The sequence below is a fragment of the Mustela putorius genome, unplaced genomic scaffold (assembly GCF_011764305.1).
Source record: "Mustela putorius furo isolate JIRA1106 unplaced genomic scaffold, ASM1176430v1.1 tig00003845_pilon_pilon_pilon, whole genome shotgun sequence".
Taxonomy (NCBI): domain Eukaryota; kingdom Metazoa; phylum Chordata; class Mammalia; order Carnivora; family Mustelidae; genus Mustela; species Mustela putorius.
This window is the reverse complement of record NW_025421998.1, coordinates 3,908,713-3,923,827: the sequence shown is the minus strand read 5'-3', so window position 1 is coordinate 3,923,827 and position 15,115 is coordinate 3,908,713. Positions and strand designations below refer to the sequence as shown.

The following is a 15,115-nucleotide window of genomic DNA, read 5'->3' as shown; positions in this document are numbered from 1 at the left end:
GGGGATGGCACCTATCTTGGATTCGTTTTTTTCTCTGATGTTCTCGTATGGTTTTATCAGTAGCTTCAGGGAAGTGAACCAGCAGTTTGCTTCCTTAAGAACAAAGGCTTGGAGAATTTTTTTTTTTTTAAGAGAATACATTAAAAGTACTTTCCCTACTATTCTTTTCATTTGTTACGAATTTCCTGAGGAGTCATCATTGTCTCAAATAATTTGTCTTTTAATGATTTTCATATTTAATCTGGCAACTAAATATGACTTGAGCTTAGGCTTTGTTTTTGAATTTTTTTTTCCTAAATCACACATGGAAATATTTTTTGAAGAGGCACGTTTTAACTACATGAAACTACGAAGAGGATGGGATTTAAAAAAAACATACAGAGCAAACTATGCATTTCCCATAAGTTACTTTGGTCTTCTCCCTGCCCCCACCAAAAACTGGATCTTTAGTAGCATCTCTCAATTTATTTAGTAATAAAGTATTTATCACATGATAGGTGCCTGATAAATGAATAATGACAAATAAGACGTAGTCTCCTGGTCAAAGACCTGCACGTCATCGTGCATAAGTCTACAGAATTCAAGCATGGTGCATGGGGAGTAAACACATCCCTCCCATGCAGGCCCTGCTGGCTCCGTGGCAGCTATGTTTGTTTCTTCTTTTTGTTTCTACCCAAGACAGGCAGGTCACAATCTTTAATAGAGCTGTACACTGGTTTGTATTTTCTATTGTCAATGTTCCAATGTTTTACCTATTTATCTAGAACACTGCCACAAAAATGTCAAGAGACTTTCATAGTCAGAGGACTTAAGATGGCAGAGGAGAAGGGGTCCCTAAATTTGTCTCCTCCCTCCAATACAAACAGATAATTATCCAATCAATCTGGACACCTGAGAAATCGATGGACGAGCCTTTCACAGTCTGTTTCCATAAAGCCCAGGCATTTATTTGTGTCTCAATAGGCAATCTTAGGGAAGGCATAATTTCTAACCAAAGCAAGTTCACCAGGCAGCAGGTCAGTTATCTGAAGTCATAAAATTATGATGTGTCTTGATTGTTTTCTCTAAATACTTTTTCCCATGTAAGGAAATCAGGCATTCTTAAATAAATTCCCAATTCCAGATCTGATTCCTGTATGTGGAAATGTACGACGTAAGCTGGATCATCTTGAAATTGTGTCAAAGGACACAGGGCATTTGAAGAGGCTTTCCTAGATAACGGTGGAATAATTTCAGCATCAGAATCTTAGGGTATGTATGTGCTACAGTGAGTGCCGCGAACTGTCTAAGACTGATGATTCACAGACCTGTACCTCTGAAGCAAATAATACATTATATGTTAATTTTTAAAAAGCCAAAATCATTCATATCCTACAAGTAAATAAAATAATCCAAAGGCAAAAGTTAAGCAAATGCCAGACAAATACAAACAGCAATAGAAAAGTTTAAGGTCGAAATCATTCATGTTACAGGTAGAAATGAGACAGCCATCATTTTAAATTGCCACATAAAAATTTATGTGGCAAACTATTATCTGTCTGGAAATTTAAATTAAAAATAGAGATAGAAAATATGACAAAACCAGGATACTAGAAGAAATAAAAGTTTCATTGAGCCTTTGTTAAGCAAGTAAACAAATGTTTCAAAAGATTTCAAGAAATCTTATTAATGCAATGAATTACAATTATTTAAAAGATAAGTTTTTAATTTTTTTTTTAAGATTTTATTTATTTATTTGACAGACAGAGATCACAAGCAGGCAGAGAGGCAGGCAGAGAGAGAGGAGGAAGCAGGCCCCCCCGCTGAGCAGAGAGCCCGATGCGGGGCTCGATCCCAGGACTCTGAGATCATGACCCGAGCCCAAGGCAGCGGCTTAACCCACTGAGCCACCCAGGCGCCCCAAGTTTTTAATTTTTTACCTTTAAAAAAATTTTTTTAAAGATTTTATTTATTTGTCAGACAGAGATCACAAGTAGGCAGAGAGGCAGGCAGAGAGATAGAGGGAAGCAGGCTCCTCGCTGAGTAGAGAGCCTGATGCGGAGCTTGATCCCAGGACCCCAAGATCATGACCTGAGCCGAAGGCAGAGGCTTAACTCACAGAGCCACCCAGGTGCCCCTAATTTTTTTACCTTTTAAACAGCAATTATCACTTTATTTCTAGCGTCCATGAGAAATTTTTAGAAAACTATTTAATTTTAAGCCACATATTAAATCTCGATATATTTGGAAAAACATGTTGTCTGTCATCAGTAAAACAAAATTACAGATAATGGTAAAGATTTAAATAAAGAATTCTTCCAATTAGAAATTTTATAATGACCTTCTAAAACAACTTCTGGGTCAAAAGGGAAATAAAAATTGTGTATATTAAAAATAATGGAAAATTTTAAAGTTTGCTTTAATAGACCTTAGTTTTTGGAGCAGTTTTCAGGGCACAGCAATACTGAATAGGAGGTACAGAGATCCAGGGGCTCAAATGATGTCATGCCCACATGATTGGACTCCCTCCATGCTCACCCTCCTTCCTCTGGGCTGGCCTCCTCTTCTCTCTGGTAAGCTCTTCTCCCCTATACAAGGATGCCCCAGGGGGCACCAGGTTAGGAATGTATGTCCTTTCTTCCTGTAATCCCAGCATGGTAAGGAAAAAAAAAAAGAAGTGTTTTAGAAAAGCAGGAAAATTCCTTTTATAGAAAAGTCTTTGCTAACACAACACCTTGATGGGCCTCTGTCAATGTGGAAGTATAGCCTGGGTCCACCGCCAGTTGGGCTAGAGGTAGAGGAATCAGGTACCTTATTATGCAAACCAGGACACTGCAGGGGAGGAGAAGAGCAGATACAATTAAGAACATCCCTGGGCCAACACATATAACCTGGCATTATTCCCTGTAAACCTAAGCATATGCTCGGCTTCTGAAGGAATGAAGCCAAGAGGCAGCTAAACTGTTGTGCTTAACTAACACACACACACACACACACACACACACACACACTAAGATGTCTCACCTGGAAATTGACTGACCATAGCAACTGTTGGCCTAAGAGGAGGAGCAACTGAAACTCTCCTCCATGGCTGGCCAAAGTATGAGATGGTTCTGATAGGTACTTACACGTGGAAATGAAAGCATGAAACCCAAAGACTTGCACATGACTGTTCACAGGAGCTTAATTTGTAATAGCTCAAACCAGAGCAACCCAAATCCATCAGTGCCTAAGTGGATAAATTGTGGAGTGTGATACAATGAAATGTAGGCTATAAAGACAAATAGCTATCATTGGACACAACGATGTGGATAAATCTCAAAATTATTACACTGAGTGAAAGAGCCAAGCCAAAAAAGAGAGAACATATTATAAGATTCTATTTACATAAAATCTAGAAACACGGGCTAACTTAGAGAGAGAGAGAGCAGATCGGCAGTTGTTTGGGAATGGGGTGGAGAAAGGAATGGATGGAAAAGGCCACAAGGAATGTTTAGGGGGTGATGGAAATGTTGTTTGAGAGGTGGTGGTTGCAGGGGGTGCATGTCTGTCAAAAGTTATATAAAGTTATACACTTAAATATGTGCAGTTTTGTGCATTTCATGTAACTCAAAAAAGTTGGAAACTTCCTTAAAAATAAAAGTAAATTGTTTCGAAAGGGGGGTTTGGAGTAGAAGGGTGGAAAGGAGGAGGCAGAGGGGGAGTGATGAAACCCAAAAAGAAGTTGAGGCTGGAACTAACAGGACACTGGTCAGTGCACAGTCCCCAATAGGGTTGGGGCCCCAGGAGAAGGGGTACCAGAAGGCTCTAAAACGAGTGAAGTCTGACAGTCTAAATTACCTGCTGTGTTACTCTATGATATAACCCGCATGCTTATACCATCAATCTTTATTAAGGACTGTAAATGGCCTGGGATGAGGGCTATATAGAGGAAATAAAGGACCTGAATCTCTCTGGGTAGATCTAGGATGATGGGATGGGGACAGCTGAAATATGCAAGATGAGAGAAAGATCCAGGATTCGTTGGAAGCAGAAAATCAGTCTGAGATGACCTGGGGAAATATCTGACTTTCAAGAATCCCCACTGAGATTCGAAACTTGGCTCAATGTCCCATTCCACAGAGAATGGGGGGTTTGAGATACTGTCATCTACCTCCCCAAGGATGCTACATCCCCACTGACACGAGAGTTACATGACTATGTCAAAGGGCAATGGTTACTTCATTCCCACTGAGCACCACTTCCTGTGGCCATTGCGCCTTATAACAGTGATCAACAGAGGCCATGGTCAGATACCCAAGGTCATTGGCCTGCTTCTTCATCAGCAGTTTCAAATGTAGATGATTCTGGGAAAAGGGAGAGGAGAGAATGGTGGAAGAAGGGAAGAAGGGAATGCGTTTTCAAGTTTCCACACCTACTGTACTGGTACTGAAGATATGGTGTTGAACAAGATAGACGATTCCTCTATGCCCAGAGCTGAGAGGCCAGCAGGAATGCAGACTTTAAATCAGGAAGAGCAAAGCATGTCAGAATAAAGGAGGAGGGAATTCTGACATGAATTTAAAATAACTGAGCCTAGAGGGCTTCCCAGGGAAGTGAAGTTGGGATGAGATTTTTAAAATGAACAAGGAATGACGCTCCACCCCAAACATTCAGGCCTTGCCAAGAAGCCCCCCATTTCCCTGGTTAACAAGGTTCATCCAGGCTGCTGACAGATAGCCTGGCACCAACAATTTGTGCACTGACCAAGCTGGATGCTGTCCTGAATATTGCTATGACAAAGCAATGCATCCTATTGGTTTGACCTCCACAGTTTTGTCACTCACCCACAGTGGGCTCCTGTGTTCCCAAACTGATGAAACACCAGGAAGTACACCGGAACATTTTAAATCAGACCCTGCCTTTCTGGGAGTTGTAGCATTGGATGGCACAAAATGACCATAGATGGACACAATGGAAGGTGACAGTGGACATCCTTTCAACCTTCACACTTATTCTTTGGATTCTGCTTCTTCATCTGTTCCTATGTACAGACATTCAGCTATGAATCCCCACCATCAAGGGCATTTTTGTCCAGTTCTCTGGATGAGTCTATTGCTCTGCCACACAGCAGTAAGTGGTAGACTGTGACACTGGTTCACCATTGATCATACCTTCCAGCCCTCTCTCCTCTGAGTGATCCCTTCCCACACTGATTCTGAGTTTGATGATGTTACTTGCTTTGGTCAATGGACATTATCAAGAGTGAGGCAAGCAGGGGTTTGATAAGCACTTGTCCACTGGGTCTTGTCCTTCCAGAACGTTCCCTCTTGGAATTCACCATTCTATAGAGAAGTTCTGGCTCTCCTGTTGTGAGAGTGGGGCCACATGAAGAAGAACTGAGGTAATTCAGTACACAGTTAGCACCCAGGCCTTTCAGAACCTTCCAGGCCAGCCTAACTATCAGCTGGATGAACCCACAGGAGTGGGCCCAGCAGATACCAACGAGGAGCAGAGAAACCATCTCACTGAGCCTGACCAAATTCACAGGACCTTAAGAAAGAATACACTGTCATTGTTTTAGACTTAAAAATACTGAAGTGCTTGCCATACAGCAATATTTATCATATAGATGAGAGCCTCAGGCCTGGTTCTACAGGATCCATTCCAAACATAGTCTCCTTTACACGGCACTGACATTTGTTTCATTCTTAGGAATGAGTAAATCTTAGGATGAATGAATCCTAGGATGGTGTCTCCAGGCTTTGATTTCCCTCAAGAGAAGTATTTTTGGTGTTTTGGTTTTTTTTTTTTTTTTTCGGTTTGGTCAGAGAGAACTTTGGAGGATTCAGGACCCTTCTCTTATAAAATTGTAGATGAGCATCTTGTGACAGCTGCGGTGATAAAGCAGGGTGGCTTTTTAAAAACCATTGTATTTAGGATACAGAAATACTGATTTAAGGGGGCAAATGCACCCCAATGTTTATAGCAGCAATATCAACAATAGCCAAATTATGGGAAGAGCCCAAATGTCCATTGACTGATGAATTGATAAAGAAGATATGGTAGATACACATAATAAAATATTACTTGGCCATCAAAAATAACGAAATCTTGCCATTTGTGATAGCATGGATGGAGCTCGAGTGTATTATGCTAAGCAGAATAAATCAGTCAGAGAAAGACAAATATGTCCATTTTCAGGAGCAAAACAGAACTAAATAGAGATGGGTTCCATCCCTTCAGCCTCCTGAAGCTCCACTGATTGGTAGATGGGGGTGGCGGCTATACTAAGGAAGTGTCAGCAGATTCAGTCATCTTCTATTTCTTTATTTGCTTTGCTCCTCCCCCAAATGATTCCATTGATGAAAAGTATGATCTCGGGATAATTGTAGACAAAGAGATGTTGATGGTAGCCATGACTTGGGAGTGAAGGAATGACTCCCGTTGCTTCAGAAAGCAGAATTTCACAGTAAGGAAAAGTACTGATATTACAGAAGTACAGTTTTAAATACCAAGTATGTTAATTAGAGTGATACCAGTTTCTACAAGAGATAAACACAAAAAAACCCACAAAAAATCAGATTAACACATGAGAAGGTTGTCATTCACTCACATCAAGTCCATTTGGCAAGTAAGTTGGGAAGGGAGTAGGAGGGAAGTTCTGCTCCATGCAGTCATTCAGGGAGCCAAGCCCCCTCCATCTTGTAATTCTACCATTCTCTAGAGTCTGGGGTCTCTCTTTCCTCAGTCAGGGGACTGGGGGAAAAGATTTTAAAAATCTTTTATGGTTTCCAACCACACTCCTTTAGTTAGAACTTGGTCATATGGCCCCAGCTAACTGAAAGGGAGGCTGGGGAATGTCATTTTTCTGTAAGGAGGAACATAGAGAATGGGTCTGGGAAACATCTGGCTGACTTCCAGTATACCAAGCTAAGGGACAGCAAGGGACAGCCAAAGTCTTTACCTCCTCCTACATTAGCTCTTGTGTTTTAAAAGATCAATATGCTTTAGGCACTTACTGTGTTTTTCAGCATATTCTTATCTGTAACTATAATTAGTCAAAATTTCTCCTGAGAGAATACTTACAGTTCATATCTCTGATAGGGACCCTCATCTTGAATATATTAATAACTCCTAAAATCAATAAGAAAAAAAGAAAAACAATTCATTTGTTTTAATGTTCAAAAGACTTGAAAAGGCATTTCATAGAATAATATATCATAATGGTCAGGAAATGTGTGAAAAGGTGCCCAACATCACTTCTTATCAGGAAAACACAAAACCAAAATGAGATCCACTTTAGAGCCATCAGAATGGTGAAATTTTTCAATTCTTCTTTTTTTTTTACCAACTTTGGAGAGAAAGTAGAGCAATTGGAATTCTCATATGTAGTGGTGGGATCATAAAGCTTTACAACCACTTTAGAAAAGTTTTTGGCAGTTTTCACCAAACATATACATAAACTGTAACCCAGCAATTTCTAGCTTAAGAATTGAGTGGATTCCAACTTAAAAAAATTGAGGGTGTATATCCAGGAAGGACCATGTATCTGAGTTTTCACAGAGCTCTATTTATAATAGCAAAAAACTGGGATATACTAACGAAATGCGATCTTCAGTAGCTACACTGGAGATCTGTGCATTTCAATTGTATATAAATTTTTTAAAAATCTGAACTTTTTAAAGTTCCATTTATTGAGGAATAGTTCATATAGAGTAAATTTTCCCCTTTTTGTTCAGTTTAGGTCCATGAGTTTTAACAAATGTATACACCACTCTAATCAAGATATAGTATTTCTCTATCACGCCAAAAGATTCCTTGTGGTGCTTTGTAGTCAGTTTCCCCATCCCACACCCCTAGCATTCACTGATCTGATTTCTGTGTCCATAATTTTTTGTCTCCTGAGGAGGTCATATAAATGGAACCATATTTATGTAGAAGTTTTTGTCGAGCTTTTTTTCATGCAACGTAATGCTTTTCAGGTCCATTAGTAATGCACTTATTGGTAATTAATTCCTTGTTATTGTTGAGTAGTAATCCATGGTATGGATTTAGCACACCTTGTTTATGCATTCACCTGTTGATGGATATTAGAGTCGCTTACAGGTTGGGTCAGTTATGAATAAAACTGCTATAAATATTTACATAGAAATGTCATTTGGACATATATTTTTATTTCTCTTGGAAAAATACCTAGGAGTAAGATTACTGGGTCAAGAAATCAAGAAAGTATTGAACTTTACAAGAAACTTCCGAACTTTTTCCAAAGTGGCCATAGTATTTTTTATTGCCTCCAGCAATGAATGAGAGTTCTAGTTGGTCTCCATCCCCATCCAGCACTTGGTACTGTCAATTTATTCCAATTTTAAGCATTCCAAATTGTATGTAGTATCGTTTTGATTGTAATTTGTCTTTACCTAAAACTAATGACATTGAACATCATTCATCTGTTTATTTGCTGTCTGCAGATCTTTTCTTGTGAAGTGACTATTCAGATCTTTTGTTCATTTTTTATTGGGTTGGTTGATTTCTAGCAAACAGTGTATGAAAATTATATATGCTATAAACAAGCCCTTTTTTAGTTACATGTTTTGCTAATAATCTCTGCCAGTATGTAGCTTGGCTTTTCATTTTCTTTTCTTTCTTTTTTTTTTTTTTAAAGATTTTAATTATTTATTTGAAAGAGACAGAGAGAACACAAGTGGGAAAGGGCAGAGGAAAAAGCAGGCTCTGCATTGAGTAGAGAGCCCGATGTAGGGCTCAATCCCAGGCTGGGATCATGACCTGAGCCAAAGGCTGACACTTAACCTATTGAGTTACCAACGTGCCCCTGGCTTTTTATTTTCTTGACAGTGTCTTTCAAAAAGCAAATGTTTTTAATTTTAATGATATTCAATTTATCAATTTTTCTTTTATGATTCATGTTTTCTGTGTCCTAAGACATATTTGTTTACCTCAAAGTCACACAAATTTCTTCGATATTTTCTTTTGGGAGTGCTAAAAATTTTAGGTCTGTGCCTTTCCCAGTCTATTATCTCCCAGCTCCAAATTAATTCTCTTTGCCTGCTCTATGAAAATGGATCCAGGCCCATTAAATATTTTTCCTTTGCCTACTTCCATTGAGGCCCTGTCAAGAGATGTTACTAGAGAACCTGCAGGAGAAAAGGGATTTTACCTTCTGATTTTATAGTGCTCATGCCACAGCCTCTTGGAGTACACATAGCTACTCCAGGGCTACCTCCTGCAGGGAACTGCAGTCAGAGCATCAAGCAACCAGTGACATTCCTTGATCGTGCCCAAGGGCAGTTGGGTAGCCCAGTGCCTTTGGGGAGACACCATGCTATGAACAAGTTGTACAGGGCAGCTTTCCAGCATGTTCCACCACCCCAGAACCACAGAGATTCTTTGCCATCCAAGGACCCACAGCCATTCCCTAACAATGTCTAGAACTTAGCCCTGGAGAAAATGGTTTCTCTTGATAATTGCTATGCCTCCATTCTTCAGAGATTTTATTTTTTACAAACCAATCCACTGTTACTTTAATCCCTGAATATAAAACCAATCATTTTTATATTTAACTTTTCATAATTTTGTATGGTATGGGATATTAGTAAATGATACCACGTACATACCCAGTGTTCTAGAGGCATTTGTTGGAAAGATTATTCCTTCTCCATTTAGTTACCTTGGAATCATGGTCAAAAATCAATGGACTGTAGATATGCATATCTCTGCTTGGTATTAGTGTTCTATTCCATCTATCTATTTGTCTATTATTTCATCAATATCATGCTGTCTTGATTATTGTGATTTCATATGAAATCTTGAAACCAGCTAGTATGAACTGTTCAAATTTGTTCTCTCTCAGTATTATTTCAGCCATTTTAGGTCCTTTTCTTTTAGATGTGGAATCAGTTTACCAATCCCTACCAAAAACATGGTTGATTGGGATTACATTGATCAATTTGGCATGAATCAACATCTTAATATAGAGATTTACAATCCATGATCATGATAAGCCCCACTTTGATATCACTCATGAATCAATTTTAGCATTCATATCTGGCACATATTCTGTACTAAGTGTAAGGTATTTTTAGTATTAAGTATTTTATATTAAGTACAGTAAGTACATTAATATTAGATTAAGTATTTCATATTTTGTTGTTATAAAATGGTACTTCAAATTATTTAATTTTAATTTTTAACTTTTTTAAATAGTGACTTTGTATCCCATGACCTTGTTAAATTTGTCTGTTAGTTATAGGAGCTTTTTTCGTAGATATTTTGAAACTTTCTGTGGCCTTAATTGGCACTGTTTAATCCTTTAGTTCTTTGGGATGGAGCTGCTGTAACAAAGTGCTATAGATCAGGTGGCTGGTAAACAACAATAATCTATTTCTTATATTTCTGGAGGCTGCTAAGTCCAAGATAAGAATATCAGCATTGTCAGGTTCTAGAGAGAGCCCTTTTCTGGGATTGTGGACTATGTGGAAAAAAGAGAGATAGCTAACTTTCTGGCCTTTTTAAAATTCCATTCATGCCATTTCCATCTATATGATTCAACTACTTTCCAAGGGTCTCACCTCTAAACACCATCACACTGAGATTAGAGTTTCAATATATGAAACTTTGTGGGGATCACAAACATACAGTCCATTGCATCTACATAGAACATGATTGATCTGCAGATAAAAATAGATGTATTTATTTATTTCCATCTGTATGCCTTTTCTCCCCTTTATCTTCCCTTATTGCATTGGCTAACAACTCCACTAAAAATGTTGAATAGGAGTTTTAAGAGCAGAGACTGACTTTCTTTGCTTACAAAGAGAAAAGTGTTTGAAAGGATGAAAGCATTCAATCTTTCATTAAGATACAATAATTAGATATACCAACTATAAGTTTCCCCTATATGCCTTTCATCATGTTAAGGAAGTCCCTGTTTATTCCAAATTTTCTGAGGGTCTTATCATAAAGGGATCTTAAATTCTGTTAAGTGCGTTTTGTACATTTACTGTGATCATCATATGATTTTTCTCTTTAGCCTTTCATATTTTGAATTATATCACTTGGTTTTCTAATGTTGAGTTTGAATATCAGGGATTCCTAAAACTAAAAAAATCCTGTTCTTTGTTCCCAGGAAGATGTTATACAGATTATCAATGAACATAAAATTGGTAATTATTAGCTATGATTTATGGCACAGACTTTGAGTTTCATTCATTTAGTCCATCCTGAAACATCTATTGAGATCTACCATTCTTCTGAATGAGGTAGTTAGGGATATCTGTGCTTGGCTTTCTGATGAGATAGTTCTGGCTTTCTCAGTTTTTAGCTATATGACCTTCAGCGAGTCATTTAACTCTTCAGAGCCTCATTTTTAAAAAAACCATCAAACAGAAACAGTAATTACACTGACCTTTCCCTAGATCCCCACAGGGCTCATTTCTTTCAGTTCTGCTCTCATGACACCATTGTACAGAAGCCTCCCTTGACCACCCATGAAATTATGGCCCTTCTCTCACTCTCTTATCCCCAGCTTTTTTCCATAAAACTTGGAATACGAATTCATACCTTCTGAGCCCCTCCAGTATAATTTAAGCTTCATAAGTTCAAAGCCTTCTTCTGCTTTGAACACTAGTGCCCAAAGCCTAGAATTATACATGATATGCAGATATAGCCAAAATATATGTTGCATGAAGAGTAAACTAAACGAGACTCTACATGTAAAGCATGTAAACCTTATCTGGCCCAAAGTAGATACTCATTAAAATTAATTATTATTATAAATATTTATGCTTCATTGTGCTTTCTCCTATCATCATAAATTGTCAGGTGGCCCACTCAAATAGGGTATTTAAGGAGGCAAATATATAAATGGATTCTTTAGAAAAGGTGACTTGAGAGGGGGAAGCTGTCAGGAAAATTAATGAGGGAGAGTAATGCCCCTGGGAGTAGCAGCATCAAGGAGCTCTCATCATTGTAGATTTAAGGGACAAGGAGAGGGAATGGCTATGTAATGCAGAAAGAGCAGCTGTAGCTGGAAGAGAGGGCCATCTGACAACACTGGCAGACTTGGGTGGAAGAATACCATACCCCAATGCAATGAAATGAATACCCAGCATCATTGCTTCCAACCACTGGCTGAGTCCAGAAACTAGAGGACTGGGCTGACCCCACTGAGTCATTCCATAAAGGACAGTCTCTCAGAGAACAGAGCAGAGTACAGAGGTGTGGAAAGAGTCTAGAGAGGAACATGGAAACTATCCACGCCACTATCCACCGCCTGCAACACATAAAGCACTTGTATGAGTTCAAATTCTCAACAACCAGGAAATTTTACAAAGTGCTACCCTTCCAGGCTACCTTCCAGAAGCATCTTTTTGCCTAATCCTTTCCCTCCCTGACCTACTAGCTTCAGGAGTGTTGCTTGGCTGTGATGAATGCCTTGGGTGAATGTGCTTTGTTCCTCTAAGACTCTATGAAGAGCATTTTCATGCAGACTGTGGTAGTGCTCCCAGGCAATTTCCTGATTCCCTTCTCCTGATCTGCATCTCTTGCCATACAAAATAAAAGAGAGCTGTGAACCCAGCAGTCTCCTGTGTTCATGCTGCAGTACAGTATGTCTGTGCATTGTTAAGCAGCTGCCACAATTTCCCCCAGAGGTTGCTACATTTCAGAGCTGGATGAGGTAATAGGGATATTTAGCCCAAGTTAAGCTTGTAAAAGTGCTTTGGGAATCTTTGGAATGAAAAGAACTGTGCATACCCAAAGAGTTTGTTATTAATTACACAATATATGCCCAGGGTTGGAAAAAGATCTTCACATGGGTGTCTCCTGCTAGTAAACATGACTACTTCTTTGCATGGATTAATCTGAGAACTGAAATGCAAAACAATAAACTTCAGGCAGTGATTAGTGGTGGAAAACTTGAGATCATTTCCCTACCTACGAGATGGGAACACTGATGACTGTCATGTCATCAAGACTGGGGGAGGGTGTGATGGCAATAACATGTATGAATTAATTTATGAGTAGTTCTTTCGAGGTGTCAGATAATGTTCTTGGAAAGTGGCTAGATCATTCCAAGGATCCTTACAGAGCTATCCTCCTAAAACCAAAATACAACTTCTCCCTCCATCTGGGTTATATCTTGGAAAACAGCCAGGCATGACTCAGTTAATTGAGTGGACTACGGAGCCTGAAGACAGTGAGACCGAGGAGGGGCTGGGACCTTAAAACCAGGCCTTCCCTCCTGGGGTGAGACAGGTGGTAGGCAGCTTGACCCAGCTGCTGATGCTTGGAGGAAGTCCAGCCCAGCAGGCAGAGTTTAGTGTCCAAGAGGGAGAAAGAGACCAGGCCAATAGTCAATTTCAGAGGGTCTAACTGAAGTGTCCTCACTAGAACAGTACAACAAGGAATGACAGGTACAGCGATGTTCAACCAGACCAGAGCCACTGTGAATATCTTTCGGCAAGGTCAGTGGTCACCAACATGAGGTGAACTCAGATTTTTATTCTACAGAGGGAAGGCTAGCAATTTTAAGTCAGGGTCTGCAAGGAGAGAAGAAGACCACGAAGAAAGACAACCAGGTGCAGGGAACAGTCCCAGACGTGTCATGATCTAGATTTCCTAACCTAGAGTGTATTTGGGGAAGGCAGTCTGATTAGAAGGGGAAATTTGAGAGTGTGTTTACATATAATTTTATCTAAGATTGATAAATAACAGTTTTCTATATCATAGAATGTAGTAATTACAGAAGAAGCCCTACTTATACTCATCCATACACACACACAGGCTACTTCCATGCACTTGTACTAGCCCAAAGCTAGCCATCAGCATTGAAGTCCAAAATTAGGGCAGACAAGCAGACAGCACTATTGTGGTGAGAATCTCAGTTCAGTCAGCCTTGCCAAGCGCCAGGTGGTGTCTAAAAGGCCCATCCTAATACGCTCCCTGTGTTTCTGACTTTCACTCCTAATGGTCCTTTTCCCCTGCATGCATAATACAAAGGAAAGTCTTGTTGAATTATCATCTTTGCAGCATTCCCTGAGGTACACAGCCATACATATATTAAGTGATCAATAAATATCTGAAGTTGGATACTTGAACAGAATGATGTATTCAAGACTCTCCCCATCCGATACAGCCCATCAGCCACCTCCCCACCCCCCTCCCCACCAGTAATCCAACGCCCATCTGCCATGGAGGTGGTTCTTGAGCCCCATTCTGTTCAGGGGTTTCTGGCCCGGGACCACTTAGGCAAACCTGTTTGACCCCAGCCTCTTTCTTCACAGACTGAGTCAGTTTCATGGGCAAGAGTCTTTGAGAATCCATACGATGAGTCTTCAGTTAGAAAACCCGAACTCCCAACACAGAGCTGGCTCCTTGTGTCCATGACCATTGGCTTCATCCTCAACAGAATCTTACTGAGATAAGTAAGACATCCCAGTACACCTCCAAACCTAGGCTGTGCATCAGGATGACCTGTGCTAATAAATAGAGATGTCTGGACCCACCCAGGGAGATGTAATTCTGTAAGCATGGGATGGTATCTGGGCAGGAATGCCATCAAAAGGCAGGAATGCCATCAAATTCCAGATGACAGCCATTTTGGAATGAAAAAGATTGCTAAGAGTTCCAAGACAATGGACTCTTCCCTATGAAGCAATGAAGAGAATTCGAATCCAGGAAACACAGGTCTTTCCCACTGTATTGTGTTCTATACCCAAAATTGTACAGTTCTGCACACCACTGCATGTTATCTGTGCTTTTCTCCCTCACTTGAGAACCCAGCAACCAGGATGTGATTAATGTCTGTTGCAGGCTTGGCAGAAGTACTCCTTAACAGCAGCCCTAAACAAGGAGACTCTGGCCCTGTGTTGTGTGCGGATTTCAGGGATCTGTCCTAAGTGTCAACTAAATTCATCTTGACCTTAGAACAGCTGTTTCCACTTAATTTTTCAGAGCCATAGATGGTAATCAACTTACAGCAAATCTTGGTCTCAAATACAGCCACCTGGCTTCCCAGAGCAAAACCGGCAGCATTGCAGCAAATCTCTAGGCGGAAAACTTTGAGAAAAGCAGAGAAATGGAATGCATTGTAAATGCCAGGCATTGTAGGTGCTCAGAAAGAAAAATTGATTTAGAT

At 39.8% G+C, this 15,115-nt stretch overlaps 1 long non-coding RNA gene across 1 annotated transcript; it reads right to left on the bottom strand.

Moving 5' to 3' along the window:
* Positions 1–2,344: 2,344 nt before the first annotated feature.
* LOC101681279 lies at positions 2,345–14,544 on the bottom strand. The gene is made up of 3 exons (XR_001180381.2): positions 14,484–14,544; positions 7,048–7,095; positions 2,345–2,620 (listed from the first exon to the last, which is right to left on the bottom strand). It is a non-coding gene; the product is annotated as an uncharacterized LOC101681279 (long non-coding RNA).
* Between the last annotated feature and the right edge of the window lie 571 nt (positions 14,545–15,115).